General features: G+C 33.5%; 1 protein-coding gene and 1 long non-coding RNA gene across 13 annotated transcripts in view; both read right to left on the bottom strand.

Annotated features, from left to right (window-relative positions):
• The window catches only part of LOC143243070 (uncharacterized), a 698,461-nt gene that overhangs the window by 626,400 nt on the left and 44,264 nt on the right, over positions 1-27,797 (bottom strand). The gene's annotated exons all lie outside the window — the stretch shown is intronic.
• LOC143242531 (uncharacterized) lies at positions 342-17,994 on the bottom strand. Of its 3 annotated transcripts, XR_013022871.1 has the most exons (5): positions 17,980-17,994; positions 17,607-17,685; positions 14,414-15,916; positions 1,881-1,950; positions 342-559 (listed from the first exon to the last, which is right to left on the bottom strand). It is a non-coding gene; the product is annotated as an uncharacterized LOC143242531 (long non-coding RNA). The 3 variants fall into 3 exon arrangements; XR_013022869.1 differs by lacking the exons at positions 17,607-17,685; positions 17,980-17,994 and having other exon boundaries at positions 14,414-14,573; XR_013022870.1 differs by lacking the exons at positions 14,414-15,916; positions 17,607-17,685; positions 17,980-17,994 and adding an exon at positions 2,572-3,142.

Genomic DNA, 27,797 nt, shown 5'->3' with positions numbered 1-27,797 from the left:
TTTATATCCCACATTTTAGTCTCTACACATTTTTTTCAATTTGTATATCATTTTTTACATCTGTCTTGGCTTGTTTCTGGTTATAACATATAAATATCAGAGGTGTTGATTTCCTGTTTTTAACCCAGTCCTTAGTTTTGATTCATTTAACTCAACACAAAGCTTATTAATAGAATACTGTTAATAAAAATATTAACAGTATTAATATTCTAGCCACACACACACACTTTCCGTTGAGCAACTGGTAAGGTGGAGAACTTATATTACTAAATTCCGGGTTTCGATTCCCTGAGTGTTTTGAACTAAGATAGATCTTAGCTTTGTGTTTAACAACAAGCAAAAACAAGAATTATTTATTTTTATTGATAACAAAATTACATATGGATACTAAAATATCCTCAGAATATATCGCTTCCTTCTACGCTTTAAACCACAGGGTTCCAGTTAAAGATTCCACCTCCAACTCCAACTCCATTACCACTACGACAACAATATGAAGGAGGAACATCACAATGAACAAAATTTGTTGCACATGCGATGTCATCTCGGAAATTCCCTTCTAGTTCAGGTAGTAAACAAAGTAACGTCATTAGAATATATATCACCTATAATATTTTATAATGATTTTTAATCGTCACTGTTTATCTACTTGTGAAGCCTAGCTAATAAACATTATATTCATAAAACTGTTAAAATTACGTCAATATCAAGATCAACCGTTAATGTTACAGAACACGTCACAAAAAATAGTCATATTTAACAGTTACGTTATTTAACGAGTTTGTCAGTAAAATCTATTGTTAATCTTTAAACCAATCTACTTTGTTTCTAGAACAGTATCTTATATTAAATTTCAACTTTCCGTAGCGTCACTAAAAGTACATAAAAATTATCTGCAAAAACACATTAAAGTGATTCTCCGTTGCTTACCTTATACACTAAATATTGTATTTTACGCCTCAATTAGAGGCTACAGCGTGGAAGACGAACCCTAATTTGTGACAGAGAATTCTAATAAAAAATTGACTTTACAACCAACACTTTAATATAGCCTTGATTTTCTTCAATTTACTGAGTAAAGACATAATATATTCCACAGTATATCGACAATATTAGTTCAATTGTTTTATACTACTGAAGATACTTGTAGTTAGTAAGTAATGACATTATGATCTGTATGAGAGGCCGATTTGAGTAGATCCCAAGTTAACCTCTTGTCTTAACCCATCACTCTTATCTTGGGACACTCATGAGAAATATAAACAAAAAAATGTGCGTATTACATTGTATAAAATACGGTATATTGTTCTCACGGTTGTGGATTGTATGTCATAACAAACACGACCACAGCACAAGATCAATCATATAAACAGCTGTCGTATTAATGTAATTATTATTTTGTACACTAGTTAATTAACAATTATCTGTTACTTTATTATCTATATTACTTACTATCAGTTTGATATTCAGTTGTAGCAACAAATGCAATTTAAATTAAAATATTTACTTCAAAAGTTATAAGAACAAATTTTATAAAAAATGCACGGTTGTGTCACCCTGCGTTGCTGTTTCACACATGTAATCATTTTGAAATAATTTAATTTCTCACTTTAAATTGCTGTCAAATATATAGTCATCAAGAGAAGTATATTGTTTTTTACATTCTTTCATTATAGACAATATTCGAATGTTTGGATACACGTCGTTGTTATAAACTTACCTTCATTAAATATTATGTTACAAACCTCCGTTAGTAACAAGAAATAAACATTGTGGCAGTTTCTTAAACGATACAGACAAACGTAACTTATAATTGATATTTCTATCATACCATTTAAACTGTTTGTATGAATTCAGTGTTAAAGAATTCATTCTCTCACCTGGAGTTGATTCCAACAGTGTTGTAAACATCAAAAGTATAATAATTGTTGTAGTCTTCATTTCTCCGATCTGTTAAAATCAGTATTAATACAGTTAGAGAAATGTGACTTTTAACAAAGCCTAAAATAAAAGATCGACACTTAGTACAGCCCATGAATTCTATATCTTACTAGCTCCAGATATATGATAACAGAAGTACTTTTTTATGAACGGAAGTAGAGTTACAGAAGAAACAAGTTCCCGATTTATCACAGGAACACTAAAACCATTACAATAACTGGACAACATCTAATGAAAGATTTCTATAGGATAAAAATTACATTTTGTAAATACCGTTTAACAACAAAAATAATTTTATATCGATTTTTTTCTTTTCTTGGAGGTTTCTCGAACTTAATAAAACATGAAAGTAAAAACTTCTTTATTAAAGAAAGTTTATATCTAAGAACAATACCAGATCGATCAACCAAAACACACAGAATTAAAGTTTAACAATGAATAGAAAAACGTTGAAGTTATCATGCCTGTGGTAAAATATTGACTTATAAAATGAAAACAAAATATTAGTTTGTGTTAACATGATAAAAATAATTATTCATATAAGTATTTAAGTTCTGTACTTTGTTTAATATTAATTATAATTACTATTATAAAGAAATACTCTCAAACATGATATAAAAATTATATTACCAAGGAGTATTCAATTATTAGGTAATTCAACCACGTTTTATCGGAGTGTAAATATACAGTTAGACTATGCTAAACTAACTAAACTAACGTGGCAGGGGTTCAGTTTAGAGAGAGAGAAATCAGAAGAGTTCTCTCCCCAACCGGGGTGTTCAGGAACTTTGTAGTTCCTCTTCGTCCCCTTTCGTGGATTGTTATTAAGTGGTGGTTTGTTTGTTTTTTATTACTATTTTAATAAATTAATTATCGTTATTATTCTTGACTTTTTGGGTGGAGAATGTCTCACTAAATGTTCTTTTGGGTGGAGGCAAAGGCAGCAGTGGAAAGAAAGGCCGGGACCTGTCCCGAAAGGAAAAAGTTGGGCAGATGTGAACATGAATGTAATTCATTCAAATTCAGATCAAATCAAACGGCCCGATTCTGGGTCTGGCAAAAAGGTTGCCTAGGCTGGGATCTAGAAATCCAATGCCTGAAGATTTTGATTTGGGGAGAAACGAGAGTGCCCCGAGAAAACCCACTTTCACACGACAGGCGCCGAAAGTTTTGCCTGTCGTGTGCTCTGTACCTGAAAAAAGGATTAGACTATGGTCCTGATACTCAGCTTATATAGTCGTATTTTTAATGAGATGCACAGTTCTGAGAACATCACAACCAATCAGAATGATTCCATTAACAGTTGACGTCAAGTGTCAAATTACAATATTATAAAGACATGTAGAGACAGATTGAACCAATAGGAAGCTGTGAGTGATTATTTGTTATTTACATGTGATACATTTCTGTTAAAGTGGCTCATGTAGTGGTGGAAAGACTTTAAAACTGTAAGTGGTAATGAAGTTGTGTGATTAGGGTAGAATGGATAGTAACATGTAAGTAGTTGTGTTTCATGGATATTCACAAATGGTTTATATATCAATAAATCGTGTGGAACACAGTAGCTATTGTAACATTAGAACAAACGAGCTTCGATGTGCAATATTATAGACAAAACGTAGTTATTTTAACTTTAGAACACACAGGTGTCTATAAAGACATTTATTTAACCATAAGTATACAGGCTAACTGATTTTTGTATCTTAATCATGTTGACACGCTGTCTGTTTCTTTGTTTAACTTTTAAATTTCCCACAAATTTATACGAGAATTATCTGCGCTAGCCGTCCTTAAGTTACCTGTGTGAGATAAGAAGGAAGGCTAATAGCCATCACCATCCACCATCAACTGTTAGTTACTTTTTATTTACAAATTCTGGGATCAACCGTTACTTATAACGCCTCTTTGGCTGAATGGGCAAACAAGTTTCATGAGTGGGGATTCATACTCGTTACCTAAAGAATTCGAGTCACTCACCACCTAGCCGTATCAGGACGGTATACATACACTTAGTTCAGTGTGACGACATACTCTTGTTTGTCACATGACAGAAGTCATTTGTACAGTTTTATGATACACTACAGTTCCAAACATGTGAAACTCTTATCTAATTATTTATTATGAGTCGAACGCCTTAACCACCTGTCCATGCCGGGCCTTTTTTTAATTCATGAAGCTAAATTCTAAAACGGCTGACTCAACACCTTCACACAGCTCCCTAGAGTACAGCATAAGTTTAAGTAGTTACACAACAGAAACACCATTGTGACTTTGTTCTTATAACAAACAAAGTGTTCAGATATTTATACTGTTCTGTCACAGTAACAAAACATTTTGTCGTATATCTTTATTGATACGAAACAAGAAAATCTTCACAAGCAGTGAATATTAAAATATACAATAGTACTTATAATATGAACCATGATGAGCATCTAAATTTAACATTTACCAAAATAAAACTTTTATGATACTTTTGTTCCTACTGATAATTTAGTTTTAATAACTGATTGAATCCTGTCTTGCTTAGCTGTTAGCGCGATAATTTACTTCACACATCACATGCCACTTGTTATTTCTGTTTTCACATAATGATAAAATTCAGAATAAAATATTTTACTAGAAATTGCTTTTGAAATGTTTTATAGAAATATAACAATTGTTGTAAATATTGTACAAGCCTCTAGAATTTATCATCTTGGAAACTTAAAGCGTTAAAACTTCTCAGGTTAACTTCAAAAATTGCTTTTTAAAAGGTAGAGGGCAGTACGAAAATTGAAGTGTCATTCGATTATTTAAAACCTTAAACAAGAAAAAAAACGATACATCATTAATTACTGTTTTGTTTCTATAATTGCGCCATCTGTAAGAGTCTTAGTGCACTAATATGTTTTTTTTTTTTTGCATTTGTTAATTTCCTACGAAGCTAGCTGTCTCTACTTTTGAAATCTTAGACAGCTTGTAAAACCACCCACCTTCCTAACTGTCGGAATATACCGGGTTTAGTCCAACTGTCAGACATTCATAACCTGATGTAATGATACAAGAACAAAGGTGTAGACTTTTCTTCCACCACCGACAAAATTACACCTGATGGGTCTGTGAGTGGGTGTGTGTTTTCTAAAGATCGGGTTACCTTCTGAGCCCACCAAGGGAATCGAACCCCTGATGTTAACGTTATAAATCGGTAAACATACATATTAGCGGGGGGCAATATATTATCTGCGCTACACACTCTGCGGGGGGAAATTTCCATTAAAGAAATGTTTTGTACATTAATTTCTAGACCTCCCCCTTCATGTTTCTCTACACATTTGTCAAACACCATTAATGTCTGTTTACAAGGAATTCATGAGAGACATCATGAGAAATCAAAATATACGGAAGTCCGAAAAGTTGCATCCAGTGTCTATGAGGAGTATATTATTAATTCCTATTTGAACTTTTACATCACGATATAGCAGACAGGATAACACAGACGTTTGTAGCTGAAGGTATTATATGGTGTTTAACAGACAGGATAACACAGACGTTTGTAGCTGAAGGTATCATATGGTGTTTAACAGACAGGATAACACAGACGTTTGTAGCTGAAGGTATTATATGGTGTTTAACAGACAGGATAACAGACGTTTGTAGCTGAAGGTATTATATGGTGTTTAACAGACAGGATAACACAGACGTTTGTAGCTGAAGGTATTATATGGTGTTTAACAGACAGGATAACACAGACGTTTGTAGCTGAAGTTATGATATGGTGTTTAACAGACAGGATAACACAGACGTTTGTAGCTGAAGGTATTATATGGTGTTTAACAGACAGGATAACACAGACGTTTGTAGCTGAAGGTATTATATGGTGTTTAACAGACAGGATAACACAGACGTTTGTAGCTGAAGGTATTATATGGTGTTTAACAGACAGGATAACACAGACGTTTGTAGCTGAAGGTATGATATGGTGTTTAACAGACAGGATAACACAGACGTTTGTAGCTGAAGGTATTATATGGTGTTTAACAGACAGGATAACACAGACGTTTGTAGCTGAAGGTATTATATGGTGTTTAACAGACAGGATAACACAGACGTTTGTAGCTGAAGGTATTATATGGTGTTTAACAGACAGGATAACACAGACGTTTGTAGCTGAAGGTATTATATGGTGTTTAACAGACAGGATAACACAGACGTTTGTAGCTGAAGGTATTATATGGTGTTTAACAGACAGGATAACACAGACGTTTGTAGCTGAAGGTATTATATGGTGTTTAACAGACAGGATAACACAGACGTTTGTAGCTGAAGGTATTATATGGTGTTTAACAGACAGGATAACACAGACGTTTGTAGCTGAAGGTATTATATGGTGTTTAACAGACAGGATAACACAGACGTTTGTAGCTGAAGGTATTATATGGTGTTTAACAGACAGGTAGCTGTAGCTGAAGGTATTATATGGTGTTTAACAGACAGGATAACACAGACGTTTGTAGCTGAAGGTATTATATGGTGTTTAACAGACAGGATAACACAGACGTTTAGCTGAAGGTATTATATGGTGTTTAACAGACAGGATAACACAGAAGTTTGTAGCTGAAGGTATTATATGGTGTTTAACAGACAGGAATAACACAGACGTTTGTAGCTGAAGGTATTATATGGTGTTTAACAGACAGGATAACACAAACGTTTGTAGCTGAAGGTATTATATGGTGTTTAACAGACAAGATAACACAGACGTTTGTAGCTGAAGGTATTATATGGTGTTTAACAGACAGGATAACACAGAAGTTTGTAGCTGAAGTTATGATATGGTGTTTAACAGACAGGATAACACAGACGTTTGTAGCTGAAGGTATTATATGGTGTTTAACAGACAGGATAACACAGACGTTTGTAGCTGAAGGTATTATATGGTGTTTAACAGACAGGATAACACAGACGTTTGTAGCTGTAGCTGACGTTTGTCATTATTAATATTTCCTCTCTCATTCATCAACTAGTTATTAAATCTTTTTACTAGCAAATTTAGGTAGCGTTGATTAATTGGAATCTTTTTTTTTTTTTACAAATAAAACCAAAGTATAACCATATATGTTACGTAAAATTAAGGACATCTAGTTTTCTATAATTATAACCAATATGTTTAAATCATGTCGTGATGTTTCTAATATTCACTGGTTCTGAAGAGTTTCATAAGAATAAAGATGAACAACAGAATGTTTTATTTCTTTGACATGACGGAATTGTATAAATATCTGAAGACTTTATTTGTTTGTTGTAAAAACAAAGCCACACTGGTCTGTCTGTCTTGGGAATAATACACAGATTTTAAATGTTCTAACAACTTAAACTTACCGCTGTGTCATAGGGGACTTTGTAATTTTTTTTATTTTTTATTTTTGGAATTTCGCACAAAGCTACTCGAGTGCTATCTGTGCTAGCCGTCCATAATTTAGCAGTGTAAGACTAGAGGGAAGGCAGCTAGTCATCACCACCCACCGCCAACAGTTGGGCTACTCTTTTACCAACGAATAGTGGGATTGACCGTAACATTATACACCCCCACGGCTGGGAGAACGAGCATGTTTAGCGCGACGCGGGCGCGAACCCGCGACTCTCAGAGTACGAGTCGCACACCTTACGCGCTCGGCCATGCCAGGCCCTGGGGCTATGTGAAGGCATCGAGTTAACGGTTTTAGAATTTAGCTTCAAGAATTAAAAAAAAAATAATGAAGGTAAAACGTTTTCAACCTTACCTTAGTACTTAACGACAATAGCAAAACGTAACGTCTTAAAAATCATAAGACGTTGAAGACAAAATAAACTTGATAAGACGTGTTGTGTGAGGGAAGAAACAATAAAACTGTTTTCCACCATCCCTAATATTTAGTTATTGACCACAGGGAATAAAACCAGTCAGTAGCACCTTCCAATTACCTTTAAGAAAAGATGATTGACTGTCCATCTTGTATGGCATTAATAATTTATAGAGACGAGGAACTAGAATGTACGATCATTATTTGTTCTCCAACAGCGATGAGTTTCTATAATTAAAAAAAAATGTTTTTCAGACCAAGCGAACTTTCTTTAGTCCTCGTTGCAGTTTAAATAATATAAAAAAACATTAATTTCAAGATGTTTCTTTTACGATAAATGGTGAAGCGACTGATGAAATTTTATTAGAAATATAAAACAAATTTATATATTTAAAGTGCTGGATATGAATAGTTTCAAATTTGTGATTTATGACAGAAAAAATATTTATAACTTAAAATGTGTGTGTGTGTTTTCTTATAGCAAAACCAAATCTGGCTATCTCCTGGGTCCACAGAGGGGAATCAAACCCCTCATTTTAGCGTTTTAAACCCGCAGACTTTCAGCTGTACAAGCCGGACACTAACTTAATATATAATGATATTTGTATCATGAATAATATAGAAGACTTTCGATAGTTTGGAAAGAGTACTGGCAAACTGCCAAGAAAAGAAAATGGAGGAGTGTAAATGAAACGTCAAGGGTTAAGTGTGTTCTAAATGTTGTATCAGGAAGTAAAACAATGTGTTGAACAAAACAGATGAATAATATTTATATAGAGAAATATATATGTTAAAAAACGGTTCGTTTGGGTTGAGAAAATATTTTACGTAGAGGAGCGAACAACGTTTCGACCTTCTTCGGCCATCGTCAGGTTCACAAAGAAGGAAAGAGGTTACTGAACGGAAGCTGACCACGTGTTTGAAAAAAGTTGTGTAACTGAGTGTCGGAATTTAGAGGGCGGTTTAGATGTTTGAATATATAATTTTATTTATTTTATTATTTTTAATATAAGTATAAAGGCGTTCCTTTGTATTGGTTTATTTTGGGTTTAAGTTGTTGTACAAGTAAGGCTTTAATTTTGCGTTTGTTTATGTTTGTTTCTTTATTTAGTATTTGAGTGTTTTCTATGGTTATGTTGTGTTTATTTGACTTACAGTGTTCGAAAATGTGTGAAGGTGACTTTTTGTGTTCTTTGAATCTGGTTTTCATTTTTCTACTTGTTTCTCCAATATAGAAGTCGTGGCAGTTGTCACATTGTATTTTATAAATAATGTTGGTGTGGTGTTTGTCAGTGTAGTTTTTACATAGTATAGACCTCAGTTTTGTGCCTGGTTTTTGAATAAATTTGGTATTAACTGGAATGTCATATTTTGTTACTAGTTTTTTGCCAAATGTTGGTTATTTGTCTGCTGATGTCGGGAAAATATGGTATGTAGCAGTATATGGTTTCGTGATTTTTTGATTCGTGAAATGTATTTACTCTTGTTGGTTGATTTTGCTTTCTGACTAGGTGTGTACGTATAATGTTTTCTACGGTTTGTGGAGGAAACTTATTGATGTTCATGAAGTATTGTTTTATTTTGTCTAATTCATCGTTAATTTTATCTGATGAGCATAGTTTTATAGCTCTGTTTATTTGATTTCTTTGTATGTTGAGTTTTTGTTTTGTTTCATGTGCTGAGGCCCAAGGAATGTATAGTCCAGTATGGGTGATTTTTCGGTGGATTTCTGTTTTAAATTGTGTGTCGGTTCTTGTAATTTTGAGGTTAAGAAGTGATATTTGATTACTTTCTTCCTGTTCACATGTGAAGTTAATATTGATTCTATGAATCTAACACCTCTTCTTATAATATAGATTCTGGCCCTCTATTTTAGGCCACCTGATTCGACTTGAGAAGCTTTTCTCAACTGATAACATGTTGTGTCAACATTATTTGACCTTTAGAAAGCTTATGATACTACATGGAGGTATGGAATTTAGAGAAACCTCCACTTATGGGGGTTACGAGGTCATCTGCACATTCTTATTAAAAAAATTTTTCCATAAACAGGCGATTCCAGTTTGTGTGGATTCGACACTTAGCCGTTGTTTTCTACAGCAATTTGGAGACCTCTATATAATTCTCTTACAAATTACATGACACATAGAAAAGAGTAAAATAGTACATTTTAAAAGACTAGTAAGTTTTATTTACTAATCCAAAGATAGTGTTATGTCTGATAGCTGGCAGTCTGTGTACTGTATCATTATTATACGGATAATTAGTTTCTTAGTTTGATTGTATAGCATGTTATATGTAATTGTCTTAACTCCGTAACTTGAAACAGAACCAACCTGTTAAAGTGCAGGAAGCACCGCTAAAAACTGGGTTTCGTTACCTATTGTGGGCAGAGCACAGATAGCCCATTGAATAGATTTGTGCTTTATTCCCAAACAAACCAAACAAACAAGTACAGGAAGTCATTTAGTGTTTTATTAAACGTCTCTCATACAGAAGTATCATCAGAATTATAACGGACCTGTTAGTTTATACGAAACATATTCTTACACTGTGATATAACGATACGTTTTTTTTTTTATTGTAATTATATTCAGAATCCTATTCAGTTTAATTCTCTAAAAGTTGGAACTGTGAACAATATATAAATTCCTATAAAATATAAATCCTCCTCTGATAAATCTTGCAAGCCCTTTCATCCATAGAGGCTTTACAAGTGACGGTTAATCTCGGTATGGCCAGATGGGCAATCCCACAATTTGTAAGTTAAGATGTAACCAACGGTTGGCGGCGAATGGTGATGATTATCTTCCTTTTTTCTGATCTCACTCAGCTAAATTAGGGACGACTAGTGCAGATAATTCTCGTGTAACTTTGTGAGAATTTTAATAGTATACCAAAGTAACAAACAGCCCGTCTACATGATTTAGGGTAGAAAACTCATCTATGCAGCCTGTATACCTTAGTGAAATAAATGAAATATCTATATAGACACCTGTGTTGTGTGTTTTTGTGTTAAAATATCTAAGTAGTGGCTATAATAGCGTTCATTGAGGTTCGTTTATTCTAATGTTGTAATAGCTAGGTGTGTTCCAGACAATTTATTTGTATATAAACTATATGTGTATATCCGTTATATGTAAACTGTGTGTGAGGGTTTTCAAACAGTTTTGACTACTTACATCCATTCTACTCTAATCACACAACTTCCATTTACAGTTTTATAGTTATTCCACCACTGCATGAGCCACGTTAACAGAAATGTTTTACATATGAATAACAAATATTTATTTGTATATAAACTATATGTGTATATCCGTTATATGTAAACTGTGTGTGAGGGTTTTCAAACAGTTTTGACTACTTACATCCATTCTACTCTAATCACACAACTTCCATTTACAGTTTTATAGTTATTCCACCACTGCATGAGCCACGTTAACAGAAATGTTTTACATATGAATAACAAATATTTATTTGTATATAAACTATATGTGTATATCCGTTATATGTAAACTGTGTGTGAGGGTTTTCAAACAGTTTTGACTACTTACATCCATTCTACTCTAATCACACAACTTCCATTTACAGTTTTATAGTTATTCCACCACTGCATGAGCCACGTTAACAGAAATGTTTTACATATGAATAACAAATATTTATTTGATAAACTATATGTGTATATCCGTTATATGTAAACTGTGTGTGAGGGTTTTCAAACAGTTTGACTACTTACATCCATTCTACTCTAATCACACAACTTCCATTTACAGTTTTATAGTTATTCCACCACTGCATGAGCCCACGTTAACAGAAATGTTTTACATATGAATAACAAATATTTATTTGTATATAAACTATATGTGTATATCCGTTATATGTAAACTGTGTGTTTTCAAACAGTTTGACTACTTACATCCATTCTACTCTAACACAACTTCCATTTACAGTTATTATACTACGTTATAGAAATGTTTTACATATGAATAACAAATATTTATTTGTATATAAACTATATGTGTATATCCGTATATGTAAACTGTGTGAGGGTTTTCAAACAGTTTTGACTACTTACATCCATTCTCTAATCACACAACTTCCATTTACAGTTTTATAGTTATTCCACCACTGCATGAGCCACGTTAACAGAAATGTTTTACATATAAATAACAAATATTCACTCACAGTTTCCTACTGGCTCAGTGTTTATCTCTCTGCATGTCTCTATAATACTGTAATTTGGTTCTTGACGTCAGCTGTTAATGGAGTCATTCTGATTGGCTGCGATGTTCTAAGAACTGTGTATCTCATTAAAACTATAATAGTTAAGTTTCAGTAGAGTTTACATTCCAATAAAATGTAGCTGAAGTAACTAATAATTAAACAGTATTGGGTAATATAATATTTATATCTAATTAGAAAGTTTTTCTTTATCATATAATTTTAATGAATATTATACTAAGTACATATCTTAAGTACTTGATTGAATAACTCTTATTATCATGCTGTCAGAAAGTGATATTTTATTTTCATTTTACAAATCGATATTTCGGGACATACATGGTAACTCTAACGTTTTTCTATCTACTGTTAAACTTTCTTTCTGTGTGTTTTGGTTGATATCTCGGGTTGGTCTTAGTTGTCAGATGCGAAGTTATTCAAGAATGAAAACATCAAGGATTAGAAAATTTTCAATATAAAATTAATTTTATTTTTGAAACGGTATTTAGAAAGCGAAATTTGTATCGTTGAAAAATCACACACTAGATATCGTTTGGTTATTATCATGGTTTTAGAGTTCCTGTGATAACTGTCAAGATTTTTATATTGGAGAAACAAATAGAAAAATGGAAACCAGATTCTAATAACACAAAAAGTCACCTTCACACGTTTTCGAATACTGCAAATCCAATAAACACAACATAAACAAACGCAAAATTAAAGTAGCCTTACTTATACAAGAACTCAAGCCCAAAATAAACCAATAGAATGAAACATTTTTACACCTATATTAATAAATATAATCAAATATCTAAGCACGCCCTTTATATTCCTACACTCAGTTACACAACTCCCTTCAAACATGTGGTCATCTATCGGTCAGTTATGTCTTTCTTTCTTTGTGAACATAACGATGGCCGAAGAAGGTTGAAACGTTGTTCGTTCCTCTACGTAAAAAATTTTCTCAATCCAAACCAGCTGTTTTACATATGTATTTTTCTCTACAAGTGGGTTTTTTCGTCATCAATGATTATTTACGTATATAGAAAGGTGGGAAAATGTTCAAGGAAAGCACAAACATTTCAACTGTAACGGTTATAAAGATAACAACTATGATTGTAATGTTTCTTGATTATCTGTAATGACGATAAAACCAACTTGTAGAAAATTATTAAGTGCTTTCTCTACCCATACCAGCCGTTTTTATATACATAATATTTCTTGATTGGTTGGTTCAGAGTGGTGAGGTTTCATTAACGACCCACCTACACGAACGTAGATAAACACCATGAGCCAGTAAATCCAGTTCTCACGCTTACATTTGGGAACAAAACGCTCAGCCCCAGATAATATAGAATAATCTGAATATAATTTAAGAGGACTTTGAACATTTTCAAAAGACAGTTGACATACTGCACGTTACAATATTCATATATCAACCTTGCACACATTTCATGGCCCGGCATGGCCAAGCGCGTAAGGCGTGCGACTCGTAATCCGAGGGTCGCGGGTTCGCGCCCGCGTCGCGCTAAACATGCTCGCCCTCCCAGCCGTGGGGGCGTATAATGTGACGGTCAATCCCACTATTCGTTGGTAAAAGAGTAGCCCAAGAGTTCGCGGTGGGTGGTGATGACTAGCTGCCTTCCCTCTAGTCTTACACTGCAAAATTAGGGACGGCTAGCACAGATAGCCCTCGAGTAGCTTTGTGCGAAATTCCAAAACAAACAAACAAACAAACACACATTTCATATATTAACATAATTTATTGCACTGTTCAGATAACTGCCGATTTTGTAAAGATAGTTTACATTTGATTTAGGTGCATACTTCTTAAAAGTAAACATTCCATGTGAGTCTACTAGTGAAGGTACTACCAATAAATTTAACTGTTTGTTGACCTTGGACTTGGGACTATATAGTTGGAAACTTACGTTATTAGCTTTCTTCATGTTTCTGTTCAAAGTCCTTACAGTATGTTTTAAACAGATCTAGCTAATTTTTAAAAAGGAAGCCAAAGGTCTTCAAATATTTATGTCGTTTCTTTACGTCAAAAAATATCACAGTCTGCCATTTAAAATTCATTATTATAACAAAAAACAAACAGTTCAGAATATGAACAAAATACAATTAGTTGACATTGTGAACAGGAACAAGAAGATATTGTTGAAATAATGCCACTATTGGTGATTGTTTTAAAACAACCCTTCTGGCATCAGAGTAGCGAGAAACTTAAATTTTCTTTCATGTATCAGAATAATATGTTCTTGCTTGAGTGTTTAGTGAGTTATTGTTTTATCATTAGAATCAACTTGAAGCACCTAATAACGAAATATAGATTTGTAAGTTCTCACACTTGTTGCTGAATCACAGATGAACCATTAAAATTTAGGAAAAATATAATATTAACATTAAGACTTTGTTATTGTACTCACGTGTGAATCAGAGGCAGATGGAGAAATGTAAAGTAGCCAGTTACTGTTGTGTTATAAAAATACAACTGATATATCTGTCCTGGAAACTTACTGTAGGTTACAACAACATGTAGATATCAGTAGCAACTGGAATGTAAAATGTCTGGAATGTAGACTCTGGTGGACATATTATTAACTATAATTTTGTATTTTGTAATTTATAACACAATAGAGAATGCTCATATTTAATATTTAACGAAATGTAAACAAGTAAACATGTAAGAATGTTTAAATGTCTTGTATAACATCTTCCGAACTAAAAAAAATGTCTATTATATAACGTATTGAAGGAAACAAACAAACAGCTGACACATTTTAAAGAGAGAGAAATGTTACTATAGAGTATTTGTACTGACAAAATAAGTTATAATTACAGTTAACCAACAGGTGAGACATGAACACCATGTGTTCACGAGAGTAAGAATTACACTTTTACATTTTAGTTTCTTGTTGAGAAAGTTCGGTAACTTTTGTTATCTCGTATAAAAATAAAAACTACACATAATTTTAAACTAGAATTAACTGTTTCTAGTTTTGATATGATACACTAGTCAACATCGTCTTCCACCACCTCTTGGACAACTCTTATTAACCGAATAGTGGGATTTCAACGTCATTCTTATTGTGTCTTCTGTATACTGTATAGAAATGCTCCACAACATTATTACACTAGGTGTTTTAAAGTATTTTCACAATCTTTCATTCTGATTTAGTTTCACTTACAAGTGAGTGTGAGACTCATTTTTCATTATTTTTGTCAATTATTATAATTATCCGTTGTAAAGTACTGACTCTATATTATAGTATCAAACATAAATTGTTTTCAAAATATTCTGAACCATAACGATGACATCTCAGTATTATGAAATCATACGTTATATTGGTGGATCGACATGTTTTACTTCCTACTTATTACAATGAATTAAAGGCACCTAACACATGTTATTTTGTCATATATAAACCAGTGTTACTTATTTATATTCAATCGTTATAATTTGTCGTTAATTTGTATACGTTAGTTTGAATTTGAGAATATTAATTAAAGCTGTTAATTCATTTCATTTTTGTAAACTTTAGTTTTCTTTCAGGGTCACTTCTATAAAGATATAAACTATTTCTCGTAACGAGATAAAACTATATATACCTTCCTTGAGTCATTGGTTATCATATGAGTTTACAGTTTTACGATTCGGGATTCAGTCATTCTGGGGTGTTAACAAATAGGATAGATCAATGTGTAGCTTTGTGCTTAACAACAAATAGCCACAAGAATTATTTGGTTTGTTCATTTTTATATTGATAGTAAAATCGCATGTGAGTTCTCAACTGACCGTACACTATGTGGGAATTTTTCTGATAAACACATAAATAGAACAACAATTACACCTCAACATACCTTCACATCTTGTGTTGAAAGACCGATTACTTCTATAGATTCTTGTTCTGCTGTAGAAAAACATGGAACTGCAATTTAAAAAAAATGGTGTTTATACCATGAGAGACTTTTCCCAGTCTCAGACCTGTGTTGAACATCCTGCCGAAGTATTATTCAGTGAAGTAGTTCGTGAAATACCATATTTTATTTCATGAACTGACGAAAATATAAAAAAATGTTTCTTTATTGTGACGAATTTGTAGAGTTTTCATTTTGCGAATTATTAAAGGAAAAAATGTAAAACTGACATATAAATTTAAACATAGTCGTAACATACATAAAGTGCAGTAGGCCCTTGAAATGGTGAAGGTAACACTGTCAGTAGTGTAATAAGATTAGAGTGAACAATCACTTGTTCAAATATTATATAGAAAAAAATGGCTACTTTTATGTAAAATACCTGGTTTGTATACTAGTGGGCATTTCATTCACAATCATAATATATTTTTATAATTGATAACGTAACAGGGAATATGTTTTATGTTTACTTTTAAATAAAATAAAGACAAGTATACATATAAAAACATTTAAAATTTCTTCCATACTGTCTGGTTTTGAATATTTTAAAGGTTAACTCAAGCTGAAGATAAAATAAATAACTGATACAAATTGGGTAGCTCGAGTAGAACCCTCTGTGACACAGTGGTATGTAGAGTAGAACCCTCTGTGACACAGTGGTATGTGGAGTAGAACCCTCTGTGACACAGTGGTATGTGGAGTAGAACCCTCTGTGACACAGTGGTATGTGAGTAGAACCCCTGTGACACAGTGGTATGTAGAGTAGAACCCTCTGTGACACAGTGGTATGTGAGTAGAACCCTCTGTGACACAGTGGTATGTAGAGTATAACCCTCTGTGACACAGTGGTATGTATTCTGGATTTACAACTCTTGTGGACAAGGTTTCATATCCATGATGGGCTGAGAATAAATACCGAATTTTGTAGCTTTGTAATTGATTACAAACATAATATATAGATCAGAAAACTTCTTCAGACAATATAAAACAACAACAACACAAACTCTATAAAATTCTTTGCCTAGCAGCAAAGGAACAAAGTTTTGTTTGTGTTTTAATTTCGCACAAAGCTACTGGAGGGTTATGTGTGCTAGCCGTCCCTAATTTAGCAGTTAAGACTAGACTAAGGGCAGCTAGTCATCACCACCCACAGCCAACACTTGGACTATTCTCTTACCAAGTAATAGTGGGATTGACAGCTACGTTATAACGCCCCCACAACTGAAAGGAAAAGTATGTTCGGTGCGACCAGGATGCGAACCCGCGATCCTCAGATTACGAGTCGCATGCCTCAACACGCTTGGCCATGCCGGGCCTATTGATTAAGAAAAATACGTAATATTTTATAGCTTTAAAAGGTTTGTTCGACACCGAGTTAGTTTTCATGACATATTAACTGCTAAAGTTTCCTTGGATTGTTTTGAATTTTGCGCGAAACAACACGTGGGCTCTCTGCGCTAACTTTAAAGCAGTTATAGACCAGCGAGAAGGCACCTAGTCAACACCAACAAACGACAACAATTCGGTTGCTCTTTATCAACGAATAGAGACATTGACCGTCATATTTTAGTCCTTCCCCACGGTTAAATGGGTGAGTGTGTTTGGTGTGACGAGAGTTCAAATCAGCGTCTCGCAGATTGTGAGTAGAGCGCCTTGACAACCACTTGACCTAAGAGTCATGATTTACTTCAGAATGCATACCTTTTGGTTATCACAGCCTCTGGAGGAATTGACTTTTCTTGTAGGTCGCACCGGATGTAAGTGATTGTTTCAGACTCCTCTAAAATAAAATGAAAAATGATGATTTATACATAATTAAGTAGCATTTAAACTAACTTTCACATCTATTTAGGAATCTAATGTACTAAATAATTAAGTTCAAAATACAATAACAACAACTTCTACTCTAGGTAGATTATGACTTTTAATAATTATGTCGTATCAACCTTGGTATGACATCATCATAAGTGCAACTGTTATTATTGTCACTTAAAATTAACAGTTACCTCACTTTTATTAAAGGGCAAACACTTACAATATATTAAATTCATCCTTATCCCTCCTACCGACATACCATTTTATGCCAGAAATTTCTAACGAAATATTTAGCCTCTTTAACAACTTAAGCACTGACATTAAACCTTGAAATAATATAAACATCGTATGACCTAACCCTAAATGCTCAACAAGAGGTCTCAGTAGAATTGCACGGTCGTCATTGCGAATATCTTCAAACATTCACTTTGGCATGGTCTATATAAGCGTTTGCAGAAGACTGGCTCGAATGTTATTCCAAGTGGTGAAGATGACTTCACGAAGATCATGCACTGTTTGGAATTGACGTTGATCATTTCTTTCGACTTCCCTTGCCATCCACCCCAAAACATTTTCAATGGGGTTCAATTCGAGCGAACACGCTGAATGGCCCAAAGGAAACACGTTATTCGCTATGAAAAGTCCTTTGTCCTGCGAGCATTGTGGATTACAGCGTTGTTCTACTAAAGATCCAGTCATTTCCACACAAGTGAGGACCTTCAGTCAATAAGGATGCTCTCTTGAACAAGCCAATGTCGGCAGCTGATGCTTGACGCCCCTGTATAACCTGAAGCTCCAATGCTCTATGGAAGGAGAAAGCACCCCAGATCATGATGGAACCTCCTCCACTGTGTCGTGCAGAAAATGTCTTTGGTTGGATATCCTTATCGTGCCAGTTACGTTGAAACCCATCTGGGGCATCGAGGTTAAATTTTTTTTCTCATCAGAGAACGAAACCTTCGTCCATTTTTCTACGTCCCATGTTTGGTGCTTCTCAGCAAAATTTAACCAATGTGTTTCGTAATGTGAAAAGAGGCGTGGCCTTTAAAGACGTTTATGGTTTTTTGAAGCCTTTCTCTCATAGATGTCGTCTTATTTTTCTTGAGCTGCATTCTACATTCGTTAGGACCTTAATCTGGTTCGACGATCGGCTGGTGTTTTGCCGTACAACCCGTCGAATCCTCTTGCTCAACGCCAACGAAATTTTCTTGAGCCGACAACTTAAAATTCTCGTTCCGGAATCCCTCAGCATGTTTTAAGAAATTTGCAAGAGCAGTTTAACTACGTCCAATCTCATCAGTGATGGCACGTTGAAAGAGACCTTGCTTTTGCAGTTCGACACTCCTGCCATGTTCAAACTCTGTCAACTTTTTAGCCTTTGCCATGTTTTTACTCAAAATAACACAGAAGATATTAGTGTTAGATGCTGAAAATGCTAATGCTTGAACACAAATGATTGAATTTCGTTATGTGTTTACCGATTAACGCTTCGTTTCAGTAAAGTCTTAAACTTTTGACCAGCTAGTATTTAGGCTAATTTAATTTTGTTCACATTTTCCCTATTAAATGCTAAAAAAAGTTGTTTTTATTTTCCCTTTTCTTATTTTCATATTTCGAAGCTTTACTCAAATAAGTGGTTGAGTCTGATAACGCAAAATGCATATTTTTTCTATTTGGCCAGCAGTGTATATCTGTGAACCATTGGAAATAACAAAGATAAAACATATTTAATGAATTACGAAACAGAGATGCATTTCTTTAAAAAAATATGCCAAGACCTTTCATAATTTTTGTTTTGTCTGAGATACATTTATTAAAGAAACATATCTGCTAGATCGCAACGAGATGCTGAACAAGATTTTCCTTCGTATTCAATATTTTAGGCCTGCAATAAATATGATTTGCTTTCTACGTTTTGATCCTTTATAAGTAAAAGAGTAGCCCAAGAGTTGGCGGTGGGTGGTGATGACTAGCTGCCTTCCCTCTAGTCTTACATTGCTAAATTAGGGACGGCTAGCACAGATAGCCCTCGAGTAGCTTTGTGCGAAATTCAAAAACAAACAAATAAATGCTTTACCTCTAAAACTATTACACCAGTTATTTAGATGTTTTAGACGTAATGAGGTTTTATATAACAGCCAGAAAGGAAATGTTGCTGTAACGATTGTTCTCCAATAAATCATTTGAAACTACTGTTTGATTTATTTCATCGTGGTGGATATAATATTGGAAGTTTACAACTATATAATTATTGTCATCATCACGGCATGTAGATTAATTAAGTTAAAGGTTGAAATGGAACTCAGGTTCAGTTTGCTTTCGTAAAGATAAACCAACTGCTTCGTTTTGGCAAAAACACCTGACTTTGTTTCATGCTTGAAAAGAAATAAGAGATCTAGTTCTTAAAAAATAGAAGTTAAGGCGTTGAAAGAAATGTATTGATATGAAATAATTATTTGAAGATTTATTTTCCCCGATTTTGAATTAAAATTGCTTGAGAAACCTTTATTATGGATGTTTTGTCGAAGGGAAGTAACTGAAGTTGGGATGGGTTTTAATTCCACACTTTGAATACTTGTTTTGAAGTTTTGCAATTGACGTAAATATGATAAAAGTGACGAAGAAGCGGTCTACAGACAAAATAAATAATGTGGATTTTTTTTTCACTGAACTATTAAAAGATTTTGCCTGTTCTCTTAATACTAGACAATTGAGAAATAGAAATATTTTACTTTTTTTTTTTGAAGCTTTTATGCACATAATCCAAGTTTTTAGGCTTGTCGCTAGCCATTGGTTTTATTTGATCCCAGTAAAACAAATATATATATATTTCAACAAAACTTTGTTTGTCTAAAGTTAAGCCAAATCTGCACCTTTTTTCATAATAATGTTAAAATTGCAGTATTTGAAAAACCTTGTTTGATGTATAATATTTCCTATAATATTGTCTCCAAAACACAAACTGTCAATCAATTCGAAGTTGTATTGTGTCTCGGTGAAAAAGAAATTTAAATTCGTTGCTAGCTTTTTGTTATCGTCTCATGGAAAATATACTTGCAAAACACTTAACATACATGTTTCAGTAAAGTTTTAAGTTAAGATAATTCCAAAGAGAAAAATTCAACTACAAAAGAACAGATTGAACAAGAGAGTAAAAAATACTGCGGAAATTGTAATCAAAAACTGTAAGTCAAACTGTCAAGAAACAATCCGAAAGAGATAGATATTGTCAAACAATTACGGAATGCTAAATTAGAGACGGCTAGAGCAGATAGCCCTCGTTTAGCTTTGCGCAAAATTAATAAAACAAACAAACAAACAAATCATAAGGCCCCGATACTTTCTGCAATCAGAACGCTCAGATATAACACGGCCAAATTATTTATAATTATTCTCAGATTATTGACATTTAATGAATTTACTGTCCTCGACTCACTTTCTTATATTAAATAATTAAAGATCTTCATCCTCATAATGGATGTTTAGTTGGTAGCTTTGACGTAAGTTATTTATTCACAAACAATCCTTTGAGTTCGACCATTGACATTGGAAAAACTCTTTCCAGAGAAGTCGTTTGTTCATGGCTTATCTTAAATAACAACTTAGATCTATAATAATTCATTATTTAGATAACAACCATTCTTTTATTTAATGGAAACATTTAAAGCGTTTGTCGAGATTATCGAAAGAATACGATGATAAGGTTATTTTGCATTAATTCATTATCTTAGTTGTTTTACGCCTTTTAAACTTAAACGAAATCAGTAATTGCTTACAAAATCTAAGGTATATTTTTACCAGCTAATTCCCTCTAGAGAATTTAGTGAAATATAAATCAATTTTTTTTACCTTGTTTTGTTTATATTAATAATTCTTGATTAGTTTGTTTTTTTGTGTTTTGTTCAACTTATTTATACGGATAATTGCTTCTTCTAACACTTTTGCAGCTATATTCCTAAACTTCACTCTCCATTCGAATTTTTGTGTTCCTTTTTTTGAATATCCGTTAAATTGCTTCGATACGGTGACGTTTAAGAAGTATTAGTTTTTGCACGTGAGGTGGTTCTCCAATTAGATGTATTTGTGTATGTATTTATTTACCAGTTACTTAGCTTTTATAAGAATTTTAGAATAACCTATATATATATTTTCTTATCTTTTATTATTAATCTTTCATTGAAATGTAAATCTTCTATTGTATGTTTAATATATTTTAATACTTTTTTCAGTCACCTGGTGATGCTCTAGTAACTGCTATATTTTCGAGCCAGAAATAATCCTAATAGTTAACGTGAAACACTAAGGAACATTTTGAAATGAAACAATATATGAAAACAGAATGTAACGTAGTGTTTAACGTGAAATGAAAACAATATATGAAAACAGAATGTAACGTAGTTAGAGCAACGAAATACAAATTCTCGTTGTTTGTGTACATACAGATTCTTCTACCAAAGGTAAATTTGAAATGATAACCCATGACGGAGAAGCCTAATGTTTTGCTAGATTGACCATATCCGCTGCTGTAGGCCGCAGTTTCGTCTGTTATAGCTTTATTTGCAATCTCTAACATATGGTTTCAATTGTCTGTAAACATTGTGAGGCATCCTTATATATTTTAAATTTCTCACATAATCGTATGTAGTAACGAGAGTGCAAAAGCCTACATCTCTGCTTAATTATGTAATTCGATTGGTAAGTACACGAGAATCACAAGAACAAACACAATTTGTAGACTTGTGGAACAATAAAACAATTCAACAGACCAACCTGTAAGGGCGGATGATTGTATGCACCATACCCCTCACCTAAAATGAAGGGGTGATGAATACCCCCATCCCCCAGAATCTACGCCCCTGATGAAGATGACTCGAGAGCAACATGTAAAGAAACTTTCAGCTGTATGTTTAGACCACAACAAGGTGACTCTATAAAAGTAAAAGGATTATGCCCTCTTGGACGCTGCATTAATTAAACAGAACCGGGAAGAATCTTTGACAGCTTTAAGATGCCACAAGTATGTCGTGAAGCTGCAGATGACTTGATTTTCCCTGAAAAACCAAGATGGCACTTAGATCAAATATCGATAACAAGAATATGAGATTAGCTACAAGAGAAGAGTGATGATTCACTATATCTAGTTGTGACCAATGGATAATCAGAGTAGTTTTTGTTGTAAGTTCTTGCCCACGATCACAAAAGATTTGACCAATTAAGTATTGTAACTGCTTGTGGGTATTTGTACCCATTATTTGGTAGATGAGGAAGATACTAAGGTAAATTTGAATAACACCTCATGATACAGCCAAAAAGTACCCAGTCTCTCCTGAGAACGAAGTTGTCCCTAAATTGGATGCAAGTTCATAGAGTAATGAGACAACCAACTGTTTCTCATCTGAACTTTCTGTATGTATTCTGATCCCATTATACCTGAGCATTGGTTATCACATTACCTAGTACAGAGGTAAATGAATATTTAGTTAAAATGTTAAAGTAAAAAGGTTAATCTCTTTGAGAAGATGCATGTTGGATGTAACCAACAAGTATATGAAAAAGTTAATAAAAGAAGTAGTCTCAAACTGCTCTGCTTAAAGATTATTTATGAAGTCATTTCATGTCATATTCATAGAATAATTATTGGTAAAAATCAGTTAAATTTACATATTACAGTATATAGAAAAGCTAGTGCATTTAGGTCACATAATGCTTAATCAATGACTGTGTGTCATGTTGCTAAGTAAGTAACAAAAGAAAACTACAGACTTTCTGCTGTATTTGCCATAAAGAATATACTTTTGGTTATGTAATTACCCTTTATGACGGAAGTCTTCTATACCCCAACAGTTTTGGACACCTTCAGAACATGAGGTGGTCATGTGACTACCCTTACCAATGGTACTGCACCATCTGTGTTAGAACAACTAGCTCACTCTATTGTTCTAGCACAACTTACACTTTCTTGATCAGCATTCTACAGGGTGGCCTGTAAGTCCCTACCCATCCATATATCTTATGTATCTGTGTGCTGTCCCTCATTTATGCTGCACTCACGTACCGATGTATTTGTCACAATACGCTCTTCAAGTGTAAATGGGCTTACATCGACCATATATCTCTAAAAAAAAAGAAACAAATTTATAACACATGCATAATTGAATATAACATAATAACATATGGATGGGTAGGGACTTACAGGCCACCCTGTAGTGTACAGATGTGTTTTAATTTGTACATGTGACTACAAAATTTAGATTATGCTTAATCACCAATTTTTATCAGTTTTAACTTCCTGTGTTTAATTTCTGCTGTTTTTACTCATTTGTTTCAGAAATAATTCCATTTTCCAAATTCTAATTTTTCATATAAATATGAAATTTATAATGGCAGGTGATGAATTTCCATCCATAGTAGCCATGGTTTTGACACAATCTCAGTTCTCAGGGTTGATGATGTCTGTTGGGGAAACACAGGCTTTGATTTTTTGTAGGAAGGTTCTAACTACTGTGTGGAGATTTCTTTCTGTTGTACTTTTATATACTTTCATGTAATCTCTTGGGTAAGGTATTGTTATTCTTCCTAGAAGGTCTGTGGTAAGTTTTACTCCCTCCCAGTAGGTATATACACATTTAGAAAGTCATTTTAGCTTTTGGATTGGTCTAATTTTCCCACTCTTTTAGTTTCCTCTTTTATGTTTCATATGTTCAGTATTTTATATGCAAAAATGGCTCGTTTGGGTTGAGAAAATATTTTACATAGAAGAGCGAACAACGTTTTGACCTTTTCGGTCATCGTCAGGTTCACAAAGAAAGAGGTAACTGACCGGAAGCTGACCACATGTTTGGAAGGGGTTGTGTAACTGAGTGTCGCAATGTAGAGGGCGGTGTTAGATGTTTGAATATATAATTTTATTTATTTTATTATATTAATATAGGTATAATGGCGTTCCTTTATATTGGTTTATTTTGGGTTTAAGTTGTTGTATAAGTAAGGCTTCTTTAATTTTGCGTTTGTTTATGTTTGTTTCTTTATTTAGTATTTGAGTGTTTTCTGTGGTTATGTTGTGTTTATTTGACTTGCAGTGTTCGAAAACGTGTGAAGGTGACTTTTTATGTTCTTTGAATCTGGTTTCCATTTTTCTACTTGTTTCTCCAATATAGAAGTCGGGGCAGTTATCACATTGTATTTTATAAATAATGTTGGTGTGGTGTTTGTCAGTGTAGTTCTTAGATAGTATAGACCTCAGTTTTGTGCCTGGTTTTTGAATAAATTTAGTATTAACTGGAATGTCATATTTTGTGACTAGTTTTTGCCAAATGTTGGTTATTTGTTTGCTGATGTCAAGAATATATGGTATACAGCAGTATATGGTTTCGTGATTTTTTTATTCGTGAGATGTATTTACTCTTGTTGGTTGATTTTGCTTTCTGACTAGGTGTGTACGTATAATGTTTTCTACGGTTTGTGGGGGAAACTTATTGATGTTCATGAAGTATTGTTTTATTTTGTCTAATTCATCGTTAATTTTATCTGGTGAGCATAGTTTTATGGCTGTGTTTATTTGGTTTCTTAGTATGTTGAGTTTTTGTTTTGTTTCATGTGCTGAGTCTCAAGGAATGTATAGTCCAGTATGGGTGATTTTTCGGTGGATTTCTGTTTTGAATTGTGTGTTGGTTCTTATAATTTTGAGGTTAAGAAATGATATTTGATTGCTTTCTTCCTGTTGACATGTGAAGTTAATGTTGGGATGTATAGAGTTAATGTGATTGAAAAAATTAAGTATGTGTTCTGTAGACTTGAATTCCGCAACAATGTCATCTACATATCTGTACCAGTATAGTGGTGGATGTAATGCTGTGTTAATTACTTGTGTTTCAACTTGTGTCATAAAAATATTGGCTAGAACAGGTGATACTGGGTTGCCCATTTGTTTGTATATAGTTTTAGTTGTTGAACATGAAGTTTGTCTTTATTGTGGTGAATTCTATGAGGGTTGCTAACTGGTTACTGGGAATGTCTATAGTTGGGTCTTGGATATAGAGTTCTAAGGCTATCTTGCAGGCTTCAGTAGTTGGAACTTCTGTAAAGAGGGAAACTGGCCATTAAGGCTTTATGATTAAGTTGATTTAGATTAGATTTGAAATTAAAAGAGTCTTTGATGAATGAGCTGGCTGATGTTACATATTTGGAGAATGCCTATGCTATGTATTTACCAAGATTGTAATTAAACGATTCATATGTTAACATTATTGGTCGTAATGGACAATCTGGTTTATGAGGTTTGGGGATGCCGTATATTTGAGGTGTGCGTGAGTTGGTTTTACGTAGGTAGGAATAAAGTGTTGGTGAAATTGTGTTGGCTTTTTTCATTTGTAGTAGTAATTTGTTCAGTTGCGTCTCGTGTGTCTTTGTTGGATTTGTGTGTATTGGTTTAAATTTGTTCGTGTCTGAGAGAATGTTATTCATTTTTTGGATGCATTCATCCGTGTTCATTATTACTATAGCATTACCTTTATCTGCTTTTAGAATTTTTATGTTTCTGTCTTGTTTTAGGTTTTTAATGGAATTAATGTCTCTTTTTGTAAGGTTGTTTTTTAGTTTTACCTTTTGTGAAATTATGTTGATGGTTTTGTAAGAAAATTCTTTGAAAAAATCGTTTAAGATGTTGTTTTTTAGGTGTTTCTGGAAAATATAAATTTGTAATTTTACCTGGGAAGTTTGGCTGTTGGATGTCAATAAAATTATCAATAAAATTACATTTCGACACTCAGTTACACACCTCCTTCCAAACATGTGGTCAGCTTTCGGTCAGTTACCTCTTTCTTTGTGAACCTGACGATGACCGAAGAAGGTCGAAACGTTGTTCGCTCTTCTGTGTAAAATATTTTCTCAACCCAAATGAGCCGTTTTTGCATATAAAATTCTCAACAAGTGGGTTTCTCGACATCACTGATGTTCAGTATTTGTTAAGTTAGATTATTATAGTTCTTTTACCATCTCAGATACTTTAGTTTCAATTTGCTTTGTCTCATTTTTACATTGTTTTTGTTTAATTTTCTATACATGTCTAAGTTATGTAGGATCATTACTGTTTGGGTAATTATAACTTTGGCCACTTTTGTGGGTGTGTTGGCTCATTATTTGTACTTCCTTTAACTGTTTATGTTTCCAAGTTGCTTTTTCTTTACTACCAGTCACGTCTAAGTTGTGATTGGATTTGAGTTTTAAAAATAATTATTATTAACTTCTCATGTTCTTCAGGGTAGGTTTTACTTTTGTGTTCTTTGCATTTTTCGAGTGGACTAACAAATTTGATGTTTATTTATCTTTTTCCTTCTAAGTTCATTTAGTGGTTTTGTACTTTAGATGTTGCTTATTATTTTTTTGTTTTAAGTCCATTTTCCTAGTTAATAGGTTTGTTATTTTTCTGGACAACTGTTGTCTGTTGAGTAAAGCAAATAAGGATTTTTGCCTATCCTTACTGACTCCTGCCTTCTATAATCAGGGTATTTCTGCATAGGGAATTGCACACACCCATAGCACTGTATCTGCTGTGTCATTCCTCTGGACTCCCCAACATGTATTTTATTCCCTTTTCTTCTAGTGGAGTAGAGGAGTCCTTTCCACTTCCATTTACCAGTTGTTGGAGTGGTGGACCAAGGAAGATTCCTCCTGAGTAGTTTTTGTACAATAAACTAAAATTGAATTTCTAGATTATGTGTACCCACTCAACAACAAGAGGGCAAGCATTGTTATTCTTACTGTGATACTTAACAATGATACACTGAAATATAACAATCAAGATCCAAGGAAACTTCCCCTGAACATTTTTGCTCAGGCTGACTGTACTTGTTGCTCACAAAATTCTTATGAAAGGTGTTTCCACAGGATATTTTCTGTCCAGATGGACTGCACTTGACATAATGTCTTAACCCAAGACACTTCATCTGCATGTTTTTATACCAGCACTTGACCAGATTATATTTATACCAAAGGTGCTACCTTTTGGTTGTTACTAGGGAGACCACTCTTGTTCATCAAATAGTTCTCATGCATGGTCCTTCCACTGGATGTTTTTTG

This window comes from Tachypleus tridentatus, unplaced genomic scaffold (genome assembly GCF_004210375.1).
Source record: "Tachypleus tridentatus isolate NWPU-2018 unplaced genomic scaffold, ASM421037v1 Hic_cluster_2, whole genome shotgun sequence".
Taxonomy (NCBI): domain Eukaryota; kingdom Metazoa; phylum Arthropoda; class Merostomata; order Xiphosura; family Limulidae; genus Tachypleus; species Tachypleus tridentatus.
The sequence above is the reverse complement of the archived record's forward strand: the minus strand, read 5'-3'. Positions and strand labels throughout refer to the sequence as shown.